The following is a 26,905-nucleotide window of genomic DNA, read 5'->3' as shown; positions in this document are numbered from 1 at the left end:
GCCAACCCCTTGGCCTCCACGAGACAAATTGATTCAAGGTTTTCTCCTCCAGCCTGCAGCCAGCATGCCTGCCACAATAGCAGCTGGAGAGGTACCATTGTTCTATCTCAGTGCAGATTCAAACCCTCTGAGCCAGGGCTAACAGAGCAAAACAAAAATTAAACTCCAGTCCTAAACAAAGCTGTGGCCCATGGGCCCTGTCTGGTGATATTCCCCAGGCCCCAATTGTCAAGGCTAGCCCTCAGTTCTCAGTTCACCTTCTGTTGCTATAACTGACCACCACAGATTAGGTAATTTATTGAAAGCAACAGAGGTTTGCTGAAGTCATAGTTGGGCTGGGGAAACTCAAATGCACGGTACCAACACCAGCACTTTCTTACTATATCGTAACATGACAGAAGACAACATTTGACAAGACAGAGCAAATGCACTAGCTGGGGCTTCTCTTTCTCTTCTTATAAAGCTGCCAATGCTATGGGGGGAGCCTCACCCCATGACCTCATCTAATCCTGACTTCTCCCAGAGGCCTCATCTCTAAATACCATTAACATATGACATTGGGGATTATGTTTCCAACATGTGAATTCCAAGGGCTATACTCAAACCACAGCCCCCTCTATTACTTTAGTTCTGTCTGCCCTCTTGTTCTCTCCCAACTACAATTCTAGCTAAGATTTACATTGTGCCTTGATGTGTTGGAGAATAGATACAAATGCCAACACCACAGTTTAGCTTCCCTGGAGCTCATTTTCATATATTATGTGTGCATGGTATGCAACAGAGCCTGTTAGACATTCACCATAAATCTGTTCTTCCTAGGCATACACAGCCATCATAGCCATCCTTGTGTTCTGAGTAGTTCAGTATGATGACTCTGTGACTGTCATTCATCACCAACAAAATATGAGCAGAAGTGATATGTGTTCAGGTCAACAAGTTGATGCACCTCTTTTTCTATTCCCAACAGCTACCAGTGAGTAATGAAGAAGACTTGAATGTCCACATACAAAAAGATGGCAAGGACAAAAAATATATTCCAGAATTACCTTCTGGGATTGAAGAAGAAAAGCTACCCTTGGATTGTTTTATGAGAAAGGAATAAGCATTGGTTGAATTAAGCCCTAAAGTTTGCGAGACTTATATATTACTTCAGTCTACCTTATACTGACTAATATAGAGAGTTAGTAATACCTGCCCTGGCTAACTAACTTTCTATTCAATGGTGGAAAGAATCAAATGAGATATATGGTGTTCAATCACTTTGAAATTATATCACTTCCCTCTAGTCTAGAGCACAAATATGGAGCTGGGCAACATTATGTTAAGCAACATAAGCCAGACACAAATACTGTATGCTCTCAGATTAGAAAAAAAATGTAAATGTTATTGAAGTGGAAAGTAGAACAATGATCATTAGAGGCAAGGAAGTGTAGGGAAAAGAGGCTAGAAAGTTAGGGATTGGATAACAGGCACCAAAATACACTTACATTAGAGAAACAAGTTCTAATATTGTGTAACACAATAGAGTGCCATAGCTTACAATAATTTCTTAAACTTTTTATATAAAACAAGAAGAAAAAGTTCAAAGTTACCAGTGGTTTGTGTAATCCTAGCTAGTCAGGAGGCTGAGATCTGAAGACTGAGGTTTGAAGCCAGCGTGGGCAGAAAATTATCTACAATTAACCAGCAAAAACATAGAAGTGGACATGCGAGCTCAAATGTGTGAGCTCACCAGCACAACTATGTTTATTGTAGACTTATTTGCCATAGCTAAGATATGGAACCAACCCAGATGCCCCTCAGTAGATGAATGGATCAAGAAAATGTGATATAGATAGATAGATAGGTAGGTAGGTAGGTAGGTAGGTAGGTAGGTAGGTAGGTAGGTAGGTAGGTAGGTAGGTAGACAGACAGACAGACAGACAGACAGACAGACAGACAGACAGACAGACAGACAGACAGATAGATAGATAGAATGGAATTCTATGCCTCCATCAGAAAGAATGGAAAGACTTGGAAAAAATTATATTAAGTAAAGTAAGCCAGGCCCAAAGAAACATAGGTCCCATGGTTTCCCTTATTTGCAATAACTAGTATATGTCTGGGACAAGCAGAAAGGTGAGATAGATGATGTTAAGCGAAATGAACCCAAAGATAGGGACACAAGTGGGTTTTTTTTCCTTTCTTGCTATTGTTTCTAACATATTTACAAGGTACATGTGATTTTTTTTGTTGCTTTGTATGTTCCTGCTCCATGGTATAACCTCTGTTTTCAATGTATTTGATGTTGGTATAATTTGTGGAGGGGAAGGGAAAAAACAAATTGTTTAAATAGGGATACAGGTGGACCCACTGCAACACTGAGATGTACAAGACGTTATGTCAAAAAACCAAACTTTACAATTTAGGGTAGGGGAGAGGAGTCGTTGAGGAGGTGGGAGGGAAGGGATGGTAGGGGAAAAACAGAGGAGGAGGCAACAATGCTTGATAAGAAATGTACTTAGTACTTTGCTCATGTAACTGTAACCCCTCTGTATGGTATTTTCATTTTTTATTATTTATTTATTTTAATTGTGAAAATACCGTACAGAGGGATTACAATTACATGAGCAAGGTAATGAGTACTTTTTTTGTTGTTGTTGGTCGTGGGTTTTGAACTCTGGGCTTGGGCGCTATCCCTCAGCTCTTCAGCTCAAGGCAAGCGCTCTGCTGCTTGAGCTAGAGCGCCACTTCGGTTTTCTAGTGGTTTATTGGAGATAAGAGTCTCACAGACTTTCCTGCCCGGGCTGGCTTTGAACTGTGATCCTCAGATCTCAGCCTCCTGAGTAGCTAGGGTTACAGGCATGAGCCACCGGCGCCTGGCCAATGAGTACATTTCTTATCAAGCATTGTTGCCTCCTTCTTTGTTTCCCCTTACCATCCCTTCCTATCTCCCCCCCCCATCCCAGCTCCTGTTTCCCCCACAACTCCCTGTCCCCTCCTCCTGCGCTAAAGTTGTAAAGTTCGTTTTTCAACATAAAGTCTTGTACATCTCATTGTTGCAATGGGTCCACCTGTATCACTATTTAAACAATTTGTTTTTTTCCCTTCCCCTCCTCAAATTATACCAACATCAAATACAGTGAAAGCAGGGTTATACCATGGTATACAGTATTTTCACAATAAAAAACTTATTTTTATAAAAATGGTGTGAGCTAAGGGCAGAGAACCAACCTTGAGAGAAAAAGTTAAGCAAGAATGTAAGGCCCTGAGCTCAATCTCCAGTCCTGGCACCATAAAATGAAAAAGTTCAGTTTCCCAACAACAAAAAAAAAAAAGTGTTTAAAAAGAAACATTAATTACCATGATTTAATCATTACGCATTGTATACACGAGGCCACCAAGCCCCAAGAACCTATCATCTATGATTATGTATTACCTTTTAATTTTTTTTAAAGAAATAGTATCATAGAATGGGATATACCTGGCCAGGTACTAGTGGCTCACGCCTGTAATCCTAGCAACTCAGGAGGCTGAGATCTGAGAATCTCAGTTCGAAGCCAGCCTGAGCAGGAAAGTCCATGAGACTTTTATCTGTAATAAACTACTCAGAGAAAGCTGGAAGTGGCGCTGTGACTCAAGTAGTAGAGCACTACCTTGAGGAAAATTAACTCAGAGACAGAGCCCAAGCCCAGGGCTGGCAAAACTAAAAGGAATGATATTGTGGCTCAAAATGGTAGAGTACTAGCCCTGAGCAAAATGACCACAGGGACAGCTCCTCGGCCCTGGGTTCAAATCCCATGGCCAAAAAATAAATAAATGAATAAAAATAAAAATAAAAGAGAGGGATGTACCCATAAATTAGCAGTATCCTATCCAGGCCTCATACTATTTAAATACGTTGTCAGGATTCACTTAATCCATGTTACAATGGGACAGATGACAATGGTAACTGCCATCCCAACTTACCCAGACAAGGAAACCACAAAGATGAACACAACCCATTTACATAGCTAGTCCAGAGTAAAAGGTAAGACCTCTGACCCTGAACCATTATTCTGAAGTAGCAATCTAAAAAGAAATGGCAGCCTGAAAACAAATAACAGGGACTTGGAATTCATAAAGCAAAAGGTCAAATGCACTTTCCTTAAACTATTTTTTAAAGCCACTTTAGCCTACCATTTGTCCTGAGGCTGGCCTGGGTCCTGTTGCTTTATGCACTTTACTTTCTTCCCATGTAGGTAGCTCCATCTGTGGTGTGCCAGGTGGGGCTCTTCATTTCTGGTTTAGCAAAATAGACCTCTGCCTAGATTCCTGCCACAAGCTTAGAGGCAGGATTTGACATTTACTAGGTGCTGTTTTAAAGCTCACTCAGTACATTTTTTTAAATTCCCTTTAGAACCTCCTTTGTCCTCTTTAAATGTACTTAATATAAGGTAAAAGACAAAGAAATGCTGTTTAATGAGTGGAAAGGGCAGGAACACCTCCCAGGTATTAATTCATTTAAGAACTCTTAAAGCAGTATTACTTCATGCTTCTACCATTAGACAGAATCCCAAAGTACAATGACTGAAACCTACTAATGAGACCACCAAAGGGAAGCAGGACATTATAAAAATGTAAGAGCTATTGAGCGCTACATTGAGCATTTTTTACAGTCGGTCAGCTCAGAGTTATTTAGCACATGTTTTTTCCATCCTTGAAATGCATGGGGAAAATTCAGTGTCCAACATCTCTCAAAACCACATTTCCACCTGTGTGGGGCAGTGGAATTAATAAGCATATAGAATAAGCTCACAAATTTGGAACATACTCATCTGGAATTCATGATATTTCAGCTACACATATTTGGGCCTGGCCAGACACAAAAAGCTAGCAGGGGTAGAGGTCATCGCAAAAATCCAGAGCAAAATAAGGGCTGGCAGGGTTGGGGGGGAGACAGTTAGGGGGGACAAAGGATGGGCTGTGGAGCTTCAAGACTGTTATACATCCATATTTTAATATCAAACATGAATTATATATAAAGGCACTGATTACGTGCTGAGATTGGGTTGCCATTTGGTATGCATGAGGGCATGGAGAAATAAATTTAAACCCTTAAATGAAATTGCAGTTGGGGTATTTGACCCACCCTTCTGATGAAAGCAAATAAAGTATATTCTCCCATTTTTCAGAGATACACAAGAGCTATTAGAATGCTTACCTCTCTCCTGAAAGATGTAAACAATGTAAGCCTGAGCATCTTCCTGGCATAAAACTGGTAAAATACCAATCTCTGTAAAAGGTAAGTATCATTTGGGCTCATAGAGATGAACTAATAGAAGCAGTGAGAGTGTAACAGGGGTCAGGGGACACAAGGGCCCTGGGAAGGCCATTGTCAAAGGGAACAACATTTCGGTTCTATAAGATAAACAGATAATGCAGGTCTACTACACAGCACAGTGACTGTAGCTAACACCACTGCATTATATGCAGTCACACATCACTTAAAGACAAGGATACATTTTGAGAAACACATCATTAGGCAATCTTATCATTATGTAAACATTCTAAAACTGTACTTACACAATACATAGGCTACCGATATATAACACCATATATCACCACTTACCAAGCCATAACTTTGTAGAATGTGTGTGCATTTAAAACTTTCTAAAAGAAAAAAAAACTAATGAGAGGTATTGTTACCACAATTTATCATCATCATCATCATCCATCATCATCATCATCATCATTATCATAATGAGCCAGGCACTGGTGCTCAACTCTGTAATCAAAGCTATTCAGGAGGCTGAGATCTGTTGATAGAGGTTCAAAGCCAGTCTGGGGCAGAAAAAATCCTGAGATTCTTAAGCTCTAAGTAACCAGCATAAAGCTGTAAGTGGGGCTCAAGTAGTAGAGTGCCAACCTTGAAAAAAAAAAGCCAAGTCCTGAGTTCAAATCCCAGTACTAGAACAAAATGAATGAATGAAGGAGTAGAAATCACAGGTAGGAGGCTTTGAAAGGTGATGGATATTTTATAGCCTTGGTGCTGGTGCTGGTTTAAGGGAAGCCTACTCATTAAGTTGTAGACATTAAATATGTGCATTTTTACATATTAATTATGACTTAATAATGTGTTTTTTGAATTTTTAATAAAATGCTAGTCTTTAAAACAATTCAAATTTGAGACGTCTAGCACATCATTCCTACAACCCCTAGAAATCTGCACATACGAAGACCATGGCTGAGTATGAGGTTTTGCTGCACTGTGAACACAGAGGAGATGGGTACAAGTTCAAACTAACAGTGGTCCTGCAAGGCACCATCAGGTTTGTTGTGCTTGATTTTTGCTTGTTTTGTTGTTTAAAATGCAAAATCCAGCCAGGCATAGTAGAATACACTTGTAATCACAGCACTTGGGAGCTAAAGGCACAAATCATGAATCTGGCTACATAGTGAAACTGTCTCAAAAACATTTTTAATCCTTTGAACAATAGCAAATTGGAATTCTAACTAACATGGAATCACTGTGGGCCTGATCCCCTCGTTTTTCCCCCTGGGCACCTGTCCTTTCCAGCTGCTCAGACCTGCTCCAGTAGGATTTATTTTGATGATGTCAGAAAAGATACAAATTGTAACTAGTCATAGACAGACAAATAAGTATGTTCCATTTACATCATAAAACACCAAGTTTCCAAGATGTTTTCCTAAGGTGTGTATATTCCAAGCCACAACACCTTTTTTAAACAGCAATTTGAGGCAAGAATTTCAAACATTAACTCTGTAAGTGGCTTCATGATCCTTGCAAAAACTAAATAAATAAATAAGATGCTAACTATGAATGTAATCTTCAGCAGCTCCTGTGCAGGTTGCTATTAGCAGACCAACAGTGAATTTTCCTCTTGCTTCTTACCAAGTTACCCTGGCTGTATACTCACAGAGAACATGCTGAGTGCTAGATTCATGATTGGATGAACAGAACATATTAAAATCAGTGCTTTCATTCTCACTCCCAGGTGACAAGTTCTGATACCATTCACCATCCACATACAGATAATGTACCAATAAAATCGACTTTGCCACCAGGCACTGGTGGCTCACATCTGTAATCCTAGCTACTCAGGAGACTGTGAGATCTGAGAATCATGGTTCAAAGCCAATCTGGGGGAGTGGGGGGGAGGCAGGGCAGGGAAGGGTCATTCTTTGTAGCGTCTGGACAAGCATTTAGGAAGTTCATTCCGCTGTTTGACCGAGTGGTGGTCGAAAGGAGTGCAGCTGAAACTGTAACCAAAGGAGGCATTATGCTTCCAGAAAAGTCTCAAGGAAGAGTATTGCAAGCCACAGTAGTGGCTGTGGGATCGGGCTCTAAAGGAAAGGGTGGAGAGATTCAGCCAGTTAGTGTGAAAGTGGGTGATAAAGTTCTTCGCCCAGAATATGGGGGCACCAAAGTAGTTCTAGATGGCAAGGATTATTTCTTATTTAGGGATGGTGACATTCTTGGGAAGTATGTAGAGTAAATACATCACTAAAATGGCATTGTGTGAAGCTGCCCATTCCATGGAAGTTCTGAGATCTTTCATCATGTAAATAATTTCCATATCTCCCTTTTATAATAAACTGATGGTAACTAAATTAATAAGAAAAAAACAACAACAAAGCCAGTCTGGGCAGGAAAGTCCATAAGACTCTTATCTCCAATTAACCACCAGAAAACCAGACATGGAGATATAACTCAAACTGGTAGAGTGCTAGCCAAAGTGGTAAAGTGCTAGCCTTGAATGAAAGAGCTTAGGGACAGTGCCCAGGCCCTGAGTTCAACCCCCCTGACCAGATATTTTTAAATCTGCTTTCCTTTTCTCCTCTTAGTACATAAAATCCAAACCTGAACTCTTTGTCCAACACAACTCTTGAGTTGATGTGCACAGACTTTCCCTGAAACACTCATTGAGGATGAACTGGTATTTTAAGGTAATAAGTTGTTGTGCATGCAACAGGCTTGCCTGAGACAGCTCTTCCAAATCCAGGCTCCTTCATGTAATCATTCCAAGCATGAGCCCAGAGCTGCTTGGAATCTCTGACCAGATAAAGGGAGGCAGACAGCACTGCCCCTGTGAGTGTTTCATTCCACATTGAATCCAGCTGCCTTGATCCTCTGGGAAATTCTTTCTCTGTAATTCCAAGTATTTGGACCAAGTCATTCCCCAGCAATTTGACAGTTCAATTAATATTGTCATACCTAGATAAATAGGACTATAAAACGCCCATGTGCCATTGCAATATGCCCTATTTTTAAGAGTCCACAAACCTGATATGGGGTCTTGAAGGTCACTACTGCCTTTGGACTTGCAAGCTCCTGATCAGAGAAAGATGGCTGTGGCTCTCAGATGCCCTCCCCCACCCTAGCCCCCCACCCCATGCCTTCCAGCAGATGATCAATTGCCAGGGTCATGGGTGAAAATGGCCATTTATCTGCTGCATACCTCCCAGAAGTCTCTGGTGATATAACTTACTGGTGGAAGCTTTCCAAATGCTTTGGAACAAGAGTAATTCCTCTAACAGAAACCTTCTCTCCTAAGGAGCTTGGGAATGAGAGCAGACAGATGGCTCCTTGCTTCGACTGCCATTACCTGCCCTGCCTAAGAAGAGAATCTTTTTCATCTGTACTGACATGATTCAAATCTGGATATTAGAAGATTTTTCCCTTTCTTTACATTTTTATTAGCACCAATGAGTTGTACAAGGACACTTCCTTTTGACATGCCTACATCTGTAAGCACTGTACTCTATCAGGCTCACCTTCTCCATCACTCTCTCCTTTCCCCTTCCCTCCTCCTCCCAAGCCAGTCTCAACAAAGTCATTGTGTCATTGTTTGTTTGTTAGAGTGCATCTGTTGTACAGAGGGAGAGTCCCTTGTAACATTCCCATACATGCCTACATTTCTCTCTCCATCTCAGCCCTTCTGTCACTCTCCTCACTATCAGGACTCTTCCCAAAACAATTCCATCAGGTTCCATGTTTCTGTTTTCATACATGCAAACTGCTTGGCTCATATTCATTCTCACATATCCTTCCCAGTAGTCCCCGCCCTCCCACTGGACCTCCCCACCCCCACAACAGAGCCTATCCCTTTCTTCTGATGCTCATTTCTTTCATTTTATATAGCATAGTGTATATTCATTTCACCAAGAGGCTCTGCCATGGTGTTTCAGACACCATGGTATCGCAAACCTCGCTTAGAACAACCATCTCTTCTGTGTTCTCTTTCCCGCCCCCTTCACACTCCACTTTCACTGGGACTCCTTAGGTTGACTTCCTGCAGAGTTGCAGTGTGTTCCCAAGGTTTTAACCCCAGTTTTCTCTTCCCTTTCTTTGTCCTTATTTGATACAGTGGGTTTATATCCTGCTACATCTCTAAGGGTACATTTTTACACATGTGTATACAGTATTTTTGGGGTTTTTTGTTTTTTTTAATTTAATTTTATTTTATTTGTGAACATACTGTACAGAGGGGTTACAATTACATGGGCAGGATAATGCGTACATTTCTTACCAAGCATTGCAGCCTCCTCCTTTGTTTACCCTTTACATCCCTTCCCAGCCTCCCCCCTCCCCCCCAATCCCAATCCTTCTCCTTTCCCCCCTTCCCCCCCCCTATACAGTATTTTTGGACCACCTTCACTCTCCTTTACCCTACCCTCTCCATTCACCCTTCCCCCTCCCACCAGTACCTCCATCCCAAAAAGGACCTGTTTTGCATTCCTGTCCATTTTTTCCATGTATGCCAACGGTGCAAAGGAATCTCACTGTGCTCTCTCACACACGCACATGCAGTATTTTAATCTGACTGATCTCCTTGTTTACTCTGGCTTTCCTCATTCCCACTACACTCTACTTCAATTTGCTCAAGCTTGCAGTCATGGAGCTAACTATTTTTATCCTACGTTGTAAGATAGGTTTGAAGTTTCCAGATGTACCTTAGACTTGATTTATAACTGTAAGAACGTAGCATGGGCAATAAAAGTTTTTGAGAGGTATATACTCTGTAAAACTAGTGGAGTTCAACTTAATTTTGTGGAAGTACAGCACGATAAGATTTTCTTTTCCTTCTCCCTGCCTTTCTGGCTCTAGAAGCAAAATCTTCCCCTTTTAGGAAACTTGATCATAAAGTAAGTCAGATATAGTGGCTCATACTTGTAACCCCAACTTTTCAGAAAGCAAAGATCAGAAGAGATGAGATTTCAGATTTGACTTAGCAACATCTTATATGGTCATAGGTGCATAGCTATTGAGCTATTCTGCTTATCTGCTAGGATTATCCTAGACAAATACTAATTTTACAAATGAGGGAAACCATTTCTTTAGGTCTGGCTTACTTCACTTAATATGATTTTGTCCAAGTCTTTCCATTTCCTGAAATTTTAGATTGAGATTTGAGGCCAAGTTGGGCAAAAACAAAAATTAATAAGACCCTCCACCCCATCTAAACAAACAAAGCCAGACATGGTATTTTACTACTGTAAGCCTTGCCATGCTAGAAGCATAGGTTATGAACATAGGTAATTTTTAGACTACCTGAAAAAATAACAAAATCAAGAAAGGCAAGGGTGGAAGCTTAGCAAGTCTTTGAGTACCACAAATAACAATACCAACAATAACAACAACAACTATAGATAGTTACTGGAATGCAGAGGAAAGAAAAAATAGAAGTATGACCCCAGAACATGTAACCCCACCCTCTCCGTTACCACCTCTCCTCTCAATGGGGTGCCTGAAGCTCACTCACCCCCATCATCCTACCTGGGCCACCAGCCCCATGCTCCATGGAGAGGAACAAACAGAAGCTGGGGAAAGTGAAAAAGAAACCTTGGAAACAGCAGTGGGGGAGGAAGGAAGAAAACATCCAGAGAAGAGATCATTCTGAGGCCTATCTGGGACATTCAGTATGGACTGGCACCATCTTAAAGAGAAGAATATTAATTCTCAGCATCTTCTGAACTCTCAGTATATATCATCCTGTAATCGTAAATAAAAGACTGTCCATCTCTATCTTCCAGAAGCCCACAGCATGACCAAGAGGCTCCAGGTGGCTGAACATTATAAAGGAGTCTCCTCAAAGTAAGTGAGAGCCAAGGTTCACAGCTTTAGACATAAAGAAATGAAAAACATGGAATAATGTTCTCAATCAAGACAGCTCTGTCAGTGATGAAATAGAAAGGGATAGAAACAGAAGACATATCTAAGTCAAAGTATCTTTAAAACTCCAAAGTCAAGATTTTTTTCTGTGGATTGTCTAGGCCCTGGAGCCTAGAAACTGCCAGAAACAAGACAGAGAAATAAGAACTAAAAGTCTTTTGTTGTGTTGACCAGCATGAAGCTACAATCTTCTTGATTATGGAAGGAGCTAACAAATAAAAAATAAAAGGGCATTGCCTTAAAAAAAAAAAGATTGTAACTTCATAAAAAGTTACAAGCCAAGGGAGAGGGAAGCAAAGAAACAAAGTTTCATGACAAGCTAAGTTTATCATCAGAGTTCAATTTCAAGACCTGGCAGCACACAGATAAAAGCAAAATTGATTGACTACAAGAATATCTGGATAATAAAAAAAGAAGATTTGGCTCCTGCTTAAAATAAACCTGCAAACCAAAACTGTTACAGATGCCAGAAATCTAATGCCAAGAAACTGATCTGACAAATTTGAACATGAGTTCACTTCAAATGAAAGAAACTGTGTAAGAGTTTCTAATCACAAAAAGAAGTAGGAGGAAGAAAAGAAGGAGAAGTGGCAACAGCAGTATGTTAGGATGCTCAGAAAGATAAACAAAAGATGCCATCAAAAAAAGGAACAGCTCAGTGGTAGTACACTCACCTAGAACGCAACACACTACACACACACACACACACACGCATACACATACACACACACACACACACACACACACACACACACACACACACACACACACACACACACACACATTACTTGTTAGATCTTGGGGCAGAGATATCACAAGAACAGTGACCATACTCTGATATTAGCTTCTGAGTCCTATTCTCCACTACAAGATGAGTCTGTTGGAAAAACTTACAAGACAGAGCCAGGGAGAGTACAAGATAAATTTGGATTATGGTATGCCAGAATGCAAGAAAATCCTCAGAGAATTATGGGGACCTATGGAAAGAACCTAGAAGCCATTTGGATAGACTCCCAGACTAAATTAGGGATAATTTTGACATCAAAATAAATGAGAGTACAATATTATAATCTTTTAAGTAAAATAGGAAGCCCTAAGTTCACACAAGCATAAATGAATGAATAATTGAATGAAAGTTCCATACAAAATAGTGTATGTTCATGGTATCAAAGTACCTCTCCCACAAAACATGTATTATTCAGGAAAAAAAGAAAAAGAACTTTACATAGAGAAGCCTACAGACCCCTCATTAACCAGACAATCTGAGAAAACATTGTAAATAAAGGAACAATTTGAAGTCACATGCCACCTGATATTGGACAATGAGAGGAACGCCTACCACATCCATATGTTTCCTGCTAATAGAAATACATAATAGAAATATAATGAAATACAATCACGAAGAAGCATGAGGTAAGCCCCAACTGATGGACATTCTATCAACCAAGTATCTGTAACTCCTAGAACAGTCAAGGAAATCAAAGTCAAGGAAATAATAAGGATCCAGTGTAGAATGAACAAAAGGAAAGAGATGAAACAATTACATGCAACTTGTGGTTCTGACCTAGTAAACTTACTCTAACCAGAATAACTGCTGAGCTTGCAAGGGAGTCCAGTGGCAAGTTTGCAATATGAACTTTCTGATCTTGATGGCTGCCTCATGGTTATATGAGAGAATGTCCTTCATACCCCAGTGTCAGCTCTAAAAGGGATGTAGCATCAGCCCCAAATTCACTCCCAAGTCCTTTGAAAGCAATTCTTTGTACTGTTCTTCTAACTGTCTTGTAAGCTTGTAGTTGTCAAAAATAAATAAAAATTGGAAAAAAAAAAAGGAAATAGAGCTGAACAATTAAAGGCCAGAGTATAATCAGCTCTGTTAGACACAGAGAAGAGATATAGAACAGAGACTCAAAAGAGTTAAATATTCTATCAATGGCCGAGATGCAATATTTGAAAATGTAGTAGGCTAGATTTCTTCAGAATTTAAAAAAATCAAGAGGGCTGGGAATGTGGCTCAGTGGTACAGTGCTTGCCTTGCATGCATGAGGCCCTGTGTTTAATTCCTCAGCACGACATCAGCAGAAAAACCAGGAAGTGGCGCTGTGGCTCAAGTGGTAGAGCACTAGCCTTCAGCTGAAGAGCTGAGGGACAGTGCTCAAGCCCAGAGTTCAGGCCCCTGACCAGCAAAAAAAAAAAAAAAAAATCAAGAGCATATTGAGGAAGTACCCAAATTTTGAGCTGTAAAATAAAGATAAATCCATATGTGATTACCTCACAATAAAACTATAGAATTTCAAAACTGGGCATCCTAGCTACTCGGGAGGCTAGGATTTGAGGCTTACAGCTTGAAGCCAGACATGTTAGGAAAGTCCCTGAGATTCGTCTCTCCAGTTCGCCACCAAAAAGCCAGAAGTGGGCCAATGACCCAAGTGGAAGAGAATGAACTCAGAGTCTGGACTCTGAGATCAAGCCCTAGGACAGCCACACACACACATACAAATAAAACTATAGAATATCAAATTTTTCTGCTTGAAAATCTTTAAAAAGATAAATGATACTTTTAACCTCTGAATCTATACAACCAGTCCATAAACTTCCAGTGTTCAAGGGCCTGAAACAACCAACACTAAAAGCTAGGTCTCTCCTACTCTAGATTTCCAACCACGTAGAGAAAAAGGACTCCAGCCCTATGAGTGACAACAAAACAAGACATGGAACCAAACATTAATTCTAAGGCCCCATGTCCAATACAGCAGGTACGTGCTCAAGAACAAAGTCTAGAGGCTGACCAGGAACAAACACTGGATCAAGTGATCAAGATCACTGTGAAGAGGAAATATTGGAATTGAGTCCTGAATGACAAGAAGAAACACACACAAGAATATTTCCAGTTGAAAGGAGAGCAAGTGCAGGTATCCTAAGAGAGAGAGAGAGAATTTGAGGGATGTTTGAGAACAAAAATAAGAACATTGTACATAAGTATATTGGAACATAACAAAGAACGTAAAGGAAATAAGAAAAGATCTGAGCAGCTAGAGGTCATATCACACTATGTGACTTTGAATGCCTTTCAAGACCTTTAGGATTTTTTCTGAAATCAATGGAAGACCCTAGGATAGGTTCTATGTGATGGGGAATAATAAAGGCTTATGGCTGTTTGTGAGTGAGTAGATAGATGGACTCAAGGCCATATTCTTCCTCTGAGGTCTACCTGAGCATCTTCATAGGCCTGATAGTTCTCCATGGTGCTGTTAGACAGATTGTGAAATAAACAGGGACAGCAGCGAAGTCTCTTTGGCCCTGAAGACCCTGCCCCTCTATGAGAGAACAAAATCATACATCCCTGGAGGAGAGAATACATATGTGGTCTAACTGGCTGTGTTGTTTTCTTTTGCCCTCTGAAGTATCCAGTGCTGAAAGCAACAGTGTAAAGATCAGATGATTCCAGAATACCCTTCCTCCTGCTTCACTGTGAACACCAGAGTTTGAATGCTTACAACAATTCAGACAGGGACGTTAATTTTCAGGTAAGAATTGACTTTCATTCTGGTCATTGGTATCAGGGTGGCTCTGACGTGCCCTCATTGGTCTATGAATACTGTTTGCATTTCAAAAAGTCCTAAAACTTAGAAATGGAAAAGATGTATTAAGTTATTTGCACTTGCTCCTGCCAGAAAGACATTAGTCTCCCCGGCATACACAGGTAATACAGCTGTCCCCAGCCATGTTTTCAATACTATAAGCAACAAGGCTAGAGTAACTACCATGCCTACTAAAGATTCCACTGTGCATACTTGCATGCTTTGTCTGTACCTATCTGCATGTACACATTCACGTGTTCTGTTTTGGAACTAAGTACCCATAGACCATAAGTACTTATGGTTCATTTGAGCTACTCAATAAACCACGACAGTAAAGTCCAAATATTTGCAGTGATAGATAGCTAAGACAAATAGAACTCAGATTACTTAAAATCTGAACAATTAAGTAGATCCTGCCATCAAATGTGAAAAGACAAAATATACAGGGAAATCTTCAAGTCATGATAGAATAAACACTGTGTGTGTGTGATTTCTTTTTAATAACATTATTTTGATCTGGCATACCCTTTTCATTAAATAAAGATTGACACAATATTTTTAAAGCCCCTTATGCCCCTAAAATAGATTGAAGTGCAACCACACTAGATGTTTTATAACTTTGTTCTTTCTTCAGCTCATTTCTACTCTCCTGTAGAATGGGAAAATTGCCTTTTGAGATCTATAACCCTTAGACAGAATGGGCTGTAAAATATTCAGTGGGGATTAAGTTTTAGAGTGACACCAGAGGCACATCTAACATTTGCCCAAGGTCAATGGTGGAAATAAATAGAAGAGCAAAGAATTGTGAGTTACAGGAATTCCTAGAACAAGAAAAACTCTATAGATGCAGAGACAAGCTTCCATCAGATCATCAAAGAGTGATGCTAAAATGTTCAAGAACCATATTCCAGAGGTAAGGTCACAGGGGAAAATGGAATGAACACTGAGTTTGAAATAGACCAAATCCCTGTCCATGAATTTCTTGCTAACTATCAGCATGAGTCCCCTACCTTCTCTAGACTTTAGTTTCTACCACTGCAAAAAGAACGGTGAGATAAAATGAAAGAGGCCCACAAAAAAAGCCTGAAAGTGATTATGTTAAGATTCCTTTCAATTGACAGAATCTTTTTCCATAATGAGCATCATCTATTGCTAACTTCTCTTTTTACAAGCTTAGCCTATGAGTATATAGCCACAGCTTCTTTCCAATTCCTGTCTTCTAGATCCTAAGGTTCTTTGACAGTCTTGCTAAGTGCAAACTGCATCAGGAGATTCCATTAGGGTTCGTTCGAATACAGGTAAAAATGAACCATTCCATCCTGGCTTTGTGAATAAAATCGGTTGAGTCACTATTTAGTGTTACTGCCCTCTATCTTCTTAGTGGCTCCAGGATGGGGGCTCAAAGCCCGGGAATTGCTTTGAAAATTCCAGCCAACTTTTCTTCTATTTCTTTATTCAAAAAGTATTTATTAGGCCAGGCATCAGAGGCTCACGCCTGTAATCCTAGCTACTCAGGAGGCTAAGATCTGAGGATCACGGTTCAAAGCCAGCCCGGGCAGGAGAGTCAGTGAGACTCTTATCTCCAATAAACCACCTGAAAACCAGACATGGTACTGTGGCTCAAGTGGTAGAGTGTTTGCCTTGAGCTGAAGAGCTGAGGGACAGCGCCCAGGCCCAGAGATCAAGCCCCATGACCGACAAATATATATATATATATATATATATATATATATATATATATATATATATATATATATATATAAAGTAGTACCAAGCTAAATTGTAGTCCTCATCATTCTCACAGCAAAACAATTGCCTCCGTGGAGCAATCCCATAGTAGCTATTGTGTGGTTTGCATGAAAGAAGGGGTTAGATTGGCACTGAAGTTGAACTAAAAGGAGACAGTGGTTTTCACGAGCGTGTCCTATCTAGGGAAGGGTGATGCTAGAAGTGGATGAACTTCTAGTCCAAGTATACAACAGCCCTGAGCTAAGTCAGAAGAGATGCTAAAAGTTTGTGGTTTCTCATCTGGTTTATCCCCACTGTAAAGAAAACTGATAGCAATAGAAATTGGCACCTGATGGACCTGTTGCAACAATGAGAAGTACAAGTTGTCATGTCCAAAAACGAGCTTTACAACGTCGGTGCGGGGGGGGGGGGGTGGAAAGGAGGGAAGGAGAAGGATTGGAATTGGGGGGGAGGGGAGAGGCTGGGAAGGGATGTGAAGGGTAAACCAAAGGAGGAGGCTGCAATGCTTGGTAAGAAATGTACGCATTATCCTGCCCATGTAATTGTAACCCCTCTGTACAGTATGTTCACAAATAAAATAAAATTAAATAAAAAAAAAAGAAATTGGCACCTGAGGATTGCTCTCCCCACCATGAGCTGTTAGACTTCAATAGACCACAGCTAGTAACAATCCTGGTGCTATGTTTCCTACAAGGAAGAACCAACAGTATGTCTCTACCTCAAACAGCTAATACTTCTTGCCTAGGTTCTTTCCAAGTTTGCATCTTATTCTGGTAAAAAAAAAAAAAGGGGGGGGTTTCTCTTAAGACAAATCTTAACAAATGTAAAGCATTCTCCATGAACAAAACCAAAATGCACAAAAGTCTACACTTAAATTGTTAAGAGTTTTGATCTCATGGTGTTACTTGCTTAGACAAAAACTGTAAGTCTACGAAATAAACTTAGACCCATGAGAATGACTGCAGTCCCTCTGCGGTCATGAATTCTTCATCTGAGAACACAGCCCCGAGCAGATCAAACAGAACTGACAGCGGAGGGTGAAGCTCAGTGACAGCACATGGGGTTTGCACACATAAAGCCCTGCTTTCTATAACCAACACCAAAAACAAACAAAAATAGCATCTGCACTAAAGCATGTACAGATCTTTCCTCTTGTCATTTTTCCCTAAACAATACAGAACAACAGCTCTTCATCTAATGTTTACAGGATATTATGGATTAAAGGTAATCTAGAGATGGTTTGAAGTGTACAGGAAGATACACATAGGCTATACAGCAGATCAGGTAGCAAGTATTCTGACATTTTGTGTGAGTTTTGATTATCCATGGATTCACAAGGAATTACTAGAACCAATCTTCTGCAGAGACAATTACACCAACAATCCAAGACTGACAGTGCCACCAAGTCCACCAAGCACTAGAAAGACATTTCCCCTCCTTCCAGGAGCTCAGAGGAAAAGGTTCTATCTCACTTAAGATACCCTCGACGTACATGGCCTCACCTTTGCCCCACCCTCCATGGCTAGACAGCAACGGAGACATCCTACTTGAAAGCCAGAATTAAAGAGGAATTATGCTAATAATAAAAAAACAAGGATTGATAAAATTGTTCTCTCCTGCTCATATGCATTAAGTGTATCAATTAATCACTTGAGGGAACCCCATCAAAGGCTCACTCACATAACAAGATGACCCCTCACTTGCCTTGCAAATAGTCCACTCATTGAAAGGGACTTTACCTGCACCTTAAGTAACCTATTTTATTCTTGGAATGACAAGATTGGTTACCAGACATCATGAGAATGGGAAGAGGGATTTTACTGCTCCTGGGGATTCGTGTGCTCCAGCCCCCTGAGTGGTTGGGGGAGCTATGCAGCCAGACTGGCCAATGGGCTATAAGTGAACGTTGATTCTCATCACTTCTGGGCTAAAATAGGGAAGCGCCAGCATGACCTTCCAACCCTATCTTCCATTTCCTAAAGTGGTCTACGACCTCAAGCAGTGCCTCACCTCTGAAGTGAGACTTAGAAGGAAGATGCTCAAGGCAGCCACCAGGCTTCACTTAAACTAAAAATAAACCTTTTGATGTTGACCTGCTGAGACGGGGAGCATGCTCATCACTGCAGCAGAGCCTTGCCAGACAAATGGGACCAGACAGCCAGAAGCACCTGCCTCTCAGTTCAACTCCCAGCTGGCAAGAGAGCCCTGCTCTCAGATAGGGCTCTAGGACCTTTCCACATGATGATCAGGCTTGGAAGCATGTGAACACAGGAGCCATAAAAATGAAAATAGAAGTGGTGAGAAGTACCAAAGCAGAAGAGGCCAAAAGCTATGTACATGTGACCATATGACCTGATGCTAACTGAAATGAACCCCAAGATAGGGACACAAGAGATTTTATCTTTCTTGTTGTTGTTTTTAATGTACTTATAATGTACTGCATGACTTTTTTTGTTTCTTTGTATGTTCTTCCCCCATGGTATAACCCCTGTTGTCACTGTATTTGATTCTGGTGTCCTGCTTCTTATATATACTTGTTTCTAATTTGGGGAAGGGAAGAAAAATAACAAAATGCTGAAATAAAGACACAGGATGGCCCATTGTAACAATGAGATGTACAAGACACTATGTTGAAAACGAACTTTTCAACTGGGGGGAGAGGAAAAAACAAAGAAGGGTGTAACAACACTCAATAGGAAATGGACTCATTACTTTGCTCAGGTAACTGTAACCCCTCTGTATATATATATTTAAAATATAAATATATAAAAATAAAAATATATATTTAATAAAATATATTTAATAAAAATATAAAATAAATAAAAATATATATTTAATTTTTAAAAGTACCAAATAAAATAAGAATGGAAAATGTTGGGAGACAAAGGACATTTGCCCTCACATGTAAGGCAATGATCATCCCAACAAGGTTCAGTGAAAGATGCTATCTTGATGGGCCCAGGAGAGGATGGGCTCAATACTCCACAACCCAGTGTAGAACCTTCATTTCTCAGCTAACCCCCAGATTTCCATGTCAAGCCAACAGCAAGAGACATTAGAAAACCAAAAACCCAAGACACCAGGGACAAACTCTGAAGTTTATTTTTAAAGACTGCTATGTATGTTCATAAGGCAATGCAATCAATATTTCTCATTTTGGATGGGAAGGGGAAACTAAGGAGGAGGCAATAATGCTTGATAAGAAATGTCCTCATTACCTTGCCCATGTAATTGTAACCCCTCTGTATGGTATTTTCACAATAAAAAAAATATTTCTCATTTGTTCTTTCTCCTGATCCCTCAACCCTTTAGTACCTTGACCCTCCCTCCCCCATCTCTCAACCACTCAGTGTCCAACTCTTCCAAGATCCTCAAGTGACAAAGCCATCTATTCCAGCAGCATTCAATTCCCAAACACCTTTTCTTTTCAGTCCCTTGTGAGGGACTGGCAAGGGACAATTTTCACAAGGCCTGATCGGGTAGTGCATCAACTTACAGGAGCCAAGGTTACCTGGCTACTTGGGGATAAAAGTATTATTCCTCTAGATAATTATATTGGAAGATGTGACTGCCCAAATTTCATCCCTCAATGCAAACTGGGGAATGAAATATTTTAGGTGAAAAAAAAAATCCTTTCAAGGCTTTCGGGTCCTTCTGTGGATATGAATGACTTTGTTCCCCAGTACAGTAGGGTCAGGCACGGGTAGGTGCAGGGTCGCCTTCTCCCTGCAAGCACTGGAGCCCTCTGACCTGTCCTATCCCTGACACTCACCCTGAACTTCCTCCTGCATTCACATGCAATGACATATCTTCATCACTCTCCCTGTGCATTTGGAGGCTGAGCAAGTAGCAGAGTGACACTGGGGTTTCTGCCACTGAAAACAATCTTTGAGAGAAAAGATGTCAAAGTCCAGCGGGATATATTTTTCCATCAAAACACTGTAAAATGAGTAGTGGCTTCACATGACGCTCACGTCGTGGTATGTGTTTGTTGTTTTTAGGGCCGCGGGCCACACGCGTGATACATTCATATATGATGTAGGTGTTGCCATGGAAAATGCCATGCTTTTTTTTTTTTTTGGTTGAATAGAAAGGTAAATAAAGGTAGAAATATTGTATCTTCTGTCACCATGGAGATGCAAAAACTTGGGTCCTCATCATTTTGGGAAGTCTTTATTTTGTCATTTGGCCTCACTCCTTGCTGTGAATATTCTGCTGGGCTGTAACTATACTTAATTAACCAGTACTCTTGGTCTGTTCCTTCCTATGGGGTGTCACTTATCCCCAGAGGATAAAATTCATTGTTCTTTCTTTGTTTCCAGATGTGAAATCTTTATCTCCAAAATTAAAAATATTAATATGTAAAACTTATCTTAAAGTCATGATTCTTTTGTGTAAGTGACTCTAAAGAAAAGGTTTACTTTTTCAAACCCTTGAAGGGCTTTTTGATCTGGTTTTTTTTGTTGTTGTTGTTATTTAGGCAAGGAATTGAGTCTAGTTCTATCTGAATTATTACTGAACAACATGCTTTGATTCCTAAGCCTGGTACGTCAGCATAAGAAACCAGAATTTTAATCCTTTTATAGTCTTGATCTCTGATTGCTGGAACCAGAAACCTCTGGGTTAGCCTAGTGGATCTAGACTGCTTACTCTAAGATGTGCTGGCTTATTCTTTGTCAAGTAATCTATCAATGCAGTGAACAACCATTGAAACGTTTACTGAGCACCTATTATGTAGCATGTACTGTATAAGGCACTGGGAGTGCAAAAATGAGTAAAATACAATCACTACCCCTATGAAAGTGTTTCTTTAGATGTTTGTGTTTAAATGACATTGGTTTTAATCGCCTGTCCTGTTTCTCCTAACCTTAGTAAGTTAAGCATACTTTGCCAAATTGAATTTGTTTGTTAAAATTGTTTCACACATTATTGACTCTCAATTACACCAGTGGAAGTCAAAAATAATAGGCAACATTTCTAAGATCATTTGCAAGTACAACATCAGAAGTTGCTAAGAGTTATAGGATAAATTGACTTCGCTTTTGTGCTCACTAAAGGAAGTGGTTAGGTCAAGAAGGCACTACTTAATTAAACCAGCAAAGAAACAAGCAGATCCTTGAAAAAAAATATCAAATGGGGAATATATATATATATGTATGTATGTATGTATGTTACATGCCTATGCAAAACCTATTGCTTTTCAGCTGTTTATGCTTTATCTTTCTTAACCCATACCCACTTACAGAAAAACCTTATAGGTTCAACATACAGGCTTTTACACTGTCTCTTTTTCCCCTTTTTTCCTCTTCTCTGGCTGGCATATGATGTGGCAGTGAGCCACCATGGGGTGTGTGAGCAAGAACAATAGTCCAAAGATAGGACCTGGGGCCTTGAATGACTTTGCAGAATAGGGCCAACAAGCCAGTCATTCTTCTAAGAGACAAACTCTGGGCTGTTTTAAGACGTGGTTAATTTGAGACTCTCCTATAGTTAAGCATACATCTCATCTAATACAGCACCTGCCTAAGTGTCTAGTCCAATGCAGGCCCTTGATAAAGGATAAGATTGTGTGCATTGCAACAAGGTATTTGCAGAGACCAACTTGTCTTTCTTGAAAGCTTTAAAAAGCTTTACTCTCCCTTCTGAGAGTAATGACAGTTGCTGCCTTCTGGATGCAACCCAGAATTTGCCTGTGAAGCAGTCTATCCCTTTGTTCCCAGAGCAGAAACTTGGTGAGCCCTTTTAATTATGCAATAAGGAAGTGATCTTAAAATTAGCTGGGCAACTATTGAGAAAAACTAATTTCCTGTAATTAGGCCAATGGGTACTCTAGAAAATTAATTGGAATAATAAGAGAAAGTGCACTCTTATTTGCAGGACATAGACTAATAAAGCCTAGGATCTATTGGTTACACAAGTTATTTCTAATCTTTCCACGTGGCCACTGAGGAAACATCATAATCAGTGGTTGGAGGAAATGCCTCCAAGAAAGTCCATCTCATGGTCCTTATTCCAAATCTACCCAAAGGAAAATGTTCTTGTCTTACTGGAGTCAGAGTCCTGGTTGATTGTCTCCTCTCCCTGCTTCTGTATTCCATGGTATAAATTGTATATCAAAAAAGCATCCTACAAATGTTTGTCCCTCTTTGCTGATATATATCCTTGGCTGATTCAATTGTGCTGATTCAGTTGAGCTCCATTTCCTTTGGTCAATTATCCATATTTACCTACTCTTTAAGTTGCCTTTCATATCTTCCATCCTAAATCCTTTCCTGATTGACAGGAAATTTGCCTGTCCCCAATTACTGTCAATAAAGGGAATTGTACCTCACAATTGCAATCTCACTTTCCATGGTCACTATTTTATCTTGTCCTGGCACATTCATTCAACATTAAACTTAGTTGGAAATCTGATAACCTTGGTTAATTTTTTTTATTATCCAAGAACCTACCTCATACTAGGCAGGCCCCCTGCTGGACACCTTCACAGCTTCAAAAAGGCTTGCCAGTTAATGGTTTCCAATTTTGATTGCCAGAAGAAGCCATATGAGAATGAAAGATGGTGCTGTTTCACTTTATTTTGTGTCTGTTTTCTTTTCTGGGATTAAACTGTGAGCCCTATAAATGTCAAGCAAGTACTCTACCACTGAGCTACAACTCCCAGCCCAAAAGCATTTCCATCTTTACCCAAAAGTTCTTGTTTGTACGTCAGGTTGGTGGCCCCCACCACAATTGTTAGCATTATTTTTAAGCAGATAATTAAGCCCACTTCACAAGCTCTGGGCCTTTGAGATCCCTTGCTGATAAGATCCATGCAGGGTGCAGGGCTGGCCATTTGTGGGATGGGTATTGGGGTAGAGGGATTAAGGCACTGCTACAAGCAGGATTCAAGGAGCTCTCAGGATCTCTACCAACTCTACCAACGAGATGTTCCACTCTGGTCATAGAAAAGCCTCTCCCACCTTAGGGATGGGGCTGCCTTTCTGTGGTTCCTTTTCCTTCCAGCACTTTCTCTGCTGGTGGTTCTGTCTATAAGGAAACATGGAGAGACACAGAGAAAGAGGCTACCCAGAGCACTCTGTTCAGAACCTTCCAGGATGAATCTCTGTGGAGGACCGGTGTGAATAAAAGAGGTAAGGGCAAATAAACAGCCATACAACCTCCAGTCATTATCATTGTTTTCTAGAGGTGAAAGACAAAATTCACAATTCTGCTCCAACCTCCCGCCCCGTCGTCCCCCCCCCCCAAGGAGGTTCCTTAAGTTTCTTAAAACACGGAATCCTTTCCACTGACATCCTCTTCTCTCTGACTGGTAAGAGATGCTGGCAAAGTGAGGAGAAGCAGAATGGAGCAATCCAACGGAGGCTGAGGGCTCCACAGAGTTCTGGGGCAAGGCTCCAAACACTAATACTCCCAAGGACCCCTTCCCTTCCAGCTTGTTTGTATTTGGAAAATGTGTCTGCATCCACCACCCCCACAAAAGAAAACACCTATAAAAGGAGAAGTTGGCCCAGCAGAGAAGAGTGGAGGTGAGATTCAACTTGCACAGAGCCTTAACGGAAGAATCACAATCGGCAGGAAGCAGACCAGAAATAAAAGTGGATTCCCACCTCCCACTCACTCAAGTTAAACTTGAAAGGAGCTGGAAGTGGCCACAGCTGGGCTGGCACAGCACTGCCCTGGCAGTGCCCTTGGCCCTGGCACCCCATGGGGTTTGCTCTGAGTCTTGCCTCAGGGTTTGGCTGGTCAGGAAGAGCCCCTACAGCACTATAAAACAACACACTCCAGTATGTTTCGAGTTAGCATAATGGGTGCTTTGAACTTGACTCCTTTGCTGGGGAAATAAAAAAAGATAAAATTGGATGGGACCTTAGAAATGAAACCATTCTTCTGGGCTTCAGTTCCCACATCTGAGATGGGGCGAGGAGATGAGTGATGTTTCTAAGGTCGCACAGCAAAAATGTGGCAACACAGGCACTAGACTCTCCCTTGAGCCCCATTCATGAGTCTCCACTTTCTACAGGGTTGCTTAGCATGGTGGCACTCCCAAATGTCTCGGAAGTGCTAGACTGACCAAAACAAACCATAGCATCATACGGCTCCTCCCCTTCAGAGCTATCAGAAGGCAGAGAGGATTCCCTCCATCCTCTGAAGCTGGGCTAAGCCATGTCATTTGCCTGAGCCAATGGCACATTTACAATACCAAAGGTGGGAGTGAGGGGTTTCTATGTATTGGTGCTTTCTCTCTCACACTGCACTTGGAACCCTGAGGTCATTTTGTGAATATGTTTGGCCAACTTACTGGACACGTGGAGAAGCTAATGTATGGGCATATGCTTTTTCTCACTATATAAATACCTATGTAATATCCTCTCTTTTGTTTTTTGGTTCATAAATCCCAAAGTATTAACAAGCTGCATTTAAAGAAAATGTTGTGACTCCTGGCTTCATAAACTAAAAGGAGGAATGGAAAGCAATTACCATGTGTTTGCTGTGTCATCTTGAGAAGACACTTCACTTTTTTTAATATGCTTTTTTTTTATTGTGAAAATACTGTACAGAGGGGTTACAATTACATGGGCAAGATAATGAGTACATTTCTTATCAAGTATTGTAGCCTCTTCCTCTGTTTTGGTTCTTCAAAAGACTTCACATAGAGCTCCCCTATGACCCAGCAATCCCACTTTTGGGCATTTACCCAAATGATCACAAACAAGACCACACTAAAGCTACCAGCACGACTATGTTTATTGCAGCATTATTTACCATATCCAAGATATGGAACCAACCCAGATGTCCCTCAGTAGATGAATGGATCAAGAAAATGTGGTCTATATACACAATGGAATTCTATGCCTCCATCAGAAAGAATGACATTGGCCCATTTGTTAGGAAATGGAAAGACTTGGAAAAAATTATATTAAGTGAAGTAAGCCAGGCCCAAAGAAACATAGGTCCCATGGTTTCCCTTATTTGCAATAACTAGTATATGTCTGAGTCAAGCAGAAAAGGTCAGTTAAGTTGATGTTAGGGAAATGAACCCTAAGATATGTATTCATATGTTTTTTTCTTTCATATGATTGTTTCTGACACTTCACTTTTTTATTTTTATCTTCGTTTTTACAAAAGGGAGATAAAAGGGCCAGGCACTAGTGGCTCACACCTGCAAACCTAGCCACTCAGGAGGCTGATTTCTGAAAATAACAGTTCAAAGCTAGCCCAGGCAGACACTCAAGTGTTGCTGGGACTCAAGTAGTACAATGTTAGCCTTGAGCAAAAAAAAGCTCAGTCACAGCTCCCAGGCCCTAATTTCAAGCCCCAAGACTAGCACCAAAAACAATGGAGATTAAAGACAATGAATCAAGGAGATAAATTCTAGGGTAAATCTTCCAGTATCCAAGGTTTTTTATAAATTAATTATGCACCAGGAAACTATTAAAGGCATTGGGGATAAAGCAGGAAGCAAAATGTGCTCCCTAGAAAAAGAATACTAATCTATGAGAAGGGACTTACAGTGTTACATGTGGCATGCAATTATATCCAGATTTGAACAAGTAAGATTTATAGGACATTTGGGGGAAAACAGAGGGAATTGTGTGTATGGGCATCAAATGAACTCTTACTGACATGGAATGGCACAGCTCACTAAGAAGCAGTTCCAAAATATTATGTACAATATTCTCATTTTGGTAGAAAATGTATATAGAGAGTATATATACATATATACATAAAGGATATATACTACACTTTTAATAGAAGTGATTTCTGAATGGCAGAAATAAGACATTTTTCTAACGAGTTATTTTTCTTCCTGGTTTTCTACAATGAACTTATACTTCTTTTATAAAAATAAAAGATTATTTCTAATTTGTGTGTGTAGTGTGTGTGTGTGTAGTGTGTGTGTGTGTGTGTGTGTGAGTGTGTGTGTGTGTGTGTGTGTGTGTGTGTATTTTACTCTTAGGGCTTGAGCTCATGACCTAGACAATGCCCCTGAGCTTTTCTGTTCAAGGCTAGAGCTCTACGACTTGAGCCACAACTCCACTTCCAGCTTTTTGGAGGTTAATTAGATGTAAGCCTCATGGCTTTTCCTACCCAGGCTGATTTCAAACCAAGATCCTCAAATTCCAGCCTCCTGAGTATCTAGGATTATAGGCATGAGCCATTGGTACCTGGCTATCTCTAATTTTTTTAATGAATCACTATACTCATCACTGACAAAGTAGAATTCAAGACAAAGTTAGTCAGAAGAGAAAAAGACCATCTCATATTGATAAAAGAAACAATGTATCAAGAAAATAAAACAATCATACATGTACCTATGGAGTCTTCCAATAAACTCAAGCCCCGGACCAGTCAGATTCACCCAACTAACATCAATGTTCCTCACACTGTCTTATAAAGTACAAAGAGAAGGAATTCT

General features: G+C 40.4%; 1 pseudogene; it reads left to right on the top strand.

The window, feature by feature from the left end:
* Window positions 1-7,106: 7,106 nt before the first annotated feature.
* LOC138806151 (10 kDa heat shock protein, mitochondrial pseudogene) lies at window positions 7,107-7,478 on the top strand (annotated as a pseudogene).
* Window positions 7,479-26,905: the final 19,427 nt, after the last annotated feature.

Source organism: Dipodomys merriami, unplaced genomic scaffold, assembly GCF_024711535.1.
Source record: "Dipodomys merriami isolate MVZ:Mamm:240054 unplaced genomic scaffold, mDipMer1.0.p SCAF_4, whole genome shotgun sequence".
Classification (NCBI taxonomy): domain Eukaryota; kingdom Metazoa; phylum Chordata; class Mammalia; order Rodentia; family Heteromyidae; genus Dipodomys; species Dipodomys merriami.
This window is presented reverse-complemented; position numbering and strand designations above follow the sequence as displayed.